We start from the raw sequence: 2,893 nt of genomic DNA, 5'->3' as shown, positions 1-2,893 counted from the left end.
AGACACCAGACCCGCTCTCCTTCTGCTGTGTTCCATGGGCAAAGACATCCTGGAGCATCGCGCCCAGACTCCAGGGAAGGGGACACACACCTCACTCAGTGGAAAGAATGTCAAAGGATGTGTGGCCATCCCTGGTGCACCACAGACGGGGCTGTCCCAGGAGTGGGACTTGAGGTCCCAGCAGCTGGGGCCAGACGGAGGGTCTGGGCAGGCAGGCGGCATTTGACTACGTGACGAGCCGTCAGGGGATGCTGGCACGTTTCCACTTGCTCCTCCCAAGTCTGGGGGCTTCGCTCTAGGTCTTAGACCCTGCAGGGGCGATGTGAGGACATCTGTCAAGTTCCCCGTTCTCAGCTCGAGGAGTCATGGCCACTGTTTCTGGTAGAAGCATCACAGCGCCTGCACCACATCAGAGAAGGGCCAAGCAGAGACTCTCCAGAGCTCAGGCAGGATTCTTCATCCTTCGGGGGCTCTTGGCTGCAAAACCAGAAACCAAAGCTGGTCGTCTGCCGCTGAGGGCTGGTCTGTGTGTTTGTGGCGGGGGTGGGGGGTGTGGGGGTGGTTGGGTGGGTGGTTTGTTTTGGTTTTGGTGTTTTGCTTCCTTGTTATTGCTGCCATTTAGGACTGTAGAGGGGTCACAGAGAGGCAGAAATCGAGGGAGCCCCAGGGAGTCAGCCAGAAGAAGCCGCAACCTGGCTGGGCCCTGCTGCTATCACACCTGGGTCTCTTCTTCTGGGTCACGATCATGATCACGGCCACCACTGGATGGCAGCATCAGGGCCTGGGGCACACCGCAGGTCCCCCGCAGCTGGAGGAGGAGTCGGGGACTTCTGCCTTCCCGTGCCTATAGCAGGAGGCAGGCAGGTGCTGGGGACAGCCACCGGGCACGAGGAGCGGTGACGGAAAGCCCGGAGGGAAACATCAGTCCAGGGCTGGACCCCGACTCTCATTGATGGGACATTTTTTGGAGAAAAGGCTCCTCAGTGACCGGTTCTGGGAGAATGAACACAATTTTTCCAGGAAAAGGAGGGGGAAGAGGTGCTCAGACAGTCCTTATAAAGTGATAGGAGTGAGCGCCTCTGAACAGCCCGAAGGAGAGGGCTGGAGGAGCCTACGGTGCGGCTCTGGTTGCCAGCCCCCGCCTCTGGAAGCTCGTCTCCTCCCTCAAAGCAAGGCTGCCCACAGGGGACACCGTGTCTCAACTGCTTTTTCAAAGACACGAGTGTGTCACCCAGCAGGTCACCGCAGGTCAGGGGTGTGGGGGGGCTGGTGGGGAAGGCAGTGTTGTGTGAAACAAAGGACCACGGTGGCAGATGGGCCGACCAGCCGCAGCTCCCACCCCTGGCCCAGAGCGGGGGGGCCCAGCTCCCCTCTGGCAAGGACAGCTGGGAGGTCGACTTCAGCGTTCATTTCAGGAGTGGTACCTGTGGCCTGCCCCCACCCACCGAGGGGTCCCTGCTGCCTGTAGATCAGAATGGGGTGATGCGCGGGCGGTGGGGGGGCGGGCGGCACAGCGCCCCATTCCAGGAGTGAGAGACGGGGACCAAGATCGAGAGAACTCTGTGCGGCAGACCTTTAGTGTCCCCCGTAACCTTTGTCCTTTCCGTACTTGCCTCGCATTACTCAGCAGGTAACTACTTAGGTTTTGCTGCTTTTTTTTTTTTTTCCCTACGGGGCTCCCATGTACCTACAAATATCAGTGTGCTCTTCTCCCATAATCCTTGTAGGTCCATTTAATTTTCAGGCCCTGCTGAAGACCTGAGAGGGGGGGAGGTCAAATCCTTCCCCCCACAGAAGGACGCAGACCAACCACAGGGGCTGCCTGGGACCCCTGCAGAAGTCCAGGTGGGGCCTCGGCACCAGGACAGACCTCAGGCCCTGGCTGAGCAGGGAGAGAGCAGACAGCACATCCTCCAGGCTCTGACCTCACTCGGACCGAGCAGGGGCAGGCAGGGGTGGGGTGTGACGCTAGCGGACAGAGGAGCCCGCTGGCCAGCCCCACGCAGCCCAGTCCACTCGGTTCTGTCCTCTGACCCAACCCTGCAGACTCCAGGTTTCCAGCAGCTGGTGGACGGTTGGCAGACAAGAGAAGGAGAGGTGGGGAGGCAGGAGAATGGAGAGATGTCTCCAGCAGCCCCAGACTGATCTCCACCGCTAATAAAGTCCACAAAGTAGCCTGTGCCCATCCGTCTGAAGGATGTTTCTCACAAGGCACCATTAGCAAACCAGATCGGCGGAAATCCCTACCCCATAAAAGGCAGCCAGTTCAAGTCCTACCCTGCCAATAAATGATGCGGACTTCGGGCAAATCAGCTCTCCTACTGGGCTTTCATTTCCTCCTCTGTGCAATGAGGGGAAGTGGGTTTTCCTCCCGGATCTGGAAACATCCCATTTTTAGGCTCTCTGGTCTCATACTGCCTGTTAAAAATAAGCAATTTCTTCAAGAGGCAAAATTCTCTCTGTTAAGTTCTTCTAGAATATAAAAAGAAAAATTAGTCAGCAAGTGCGGAAATCCTGTTTCTTGGGCAAATTTCCTTTGGGTTCTAAATAAGCAGACCTCAGCGGAAGAGAGCCCGCACACTGGGGCTGGGAGGCCCACACCAGTTTGCACCACCTTCCTGGAGGAAAGGACCCACCGCCCCACGGGAGGCCATGTTCCTGTTGACTGCTGTTGCCAAGGTAACACGAGGCCAGGCTGCAAACAGGTAGAAGAGCTGGTTCTTCTTACTTACCTTGGAAATCACCAGGAAGCTGACTAAATTTTCTCAGCATCACAGCTGGGAGCCGAGGAGCCTTCTCCCCCTCCTCCAGGCAGCACACCTGGCTTCTCATCTCTGCGCTGCCATGGATGTCACTCAGCTATGGGAGAAGTCACTGCCTCTCTGTCTCCCCG

The sequence above is a fragment of the Mustela lutreola genome, chromosome 9, assembly GCF_030435805.1.
Source record: "Mustela lutreola isolate mMusLut2 chromosome 9, mMusLut2.pri, whole genome shotgun sequence".
Lineage (NCBI taxonomy): Eukaryota > Metazoa > Chordata > Mammalia > Carnivora > Mustelidae > Mustela > Mustela lutreola.
Note: the sequence above shows the minus strand (reverse complement) of the source record.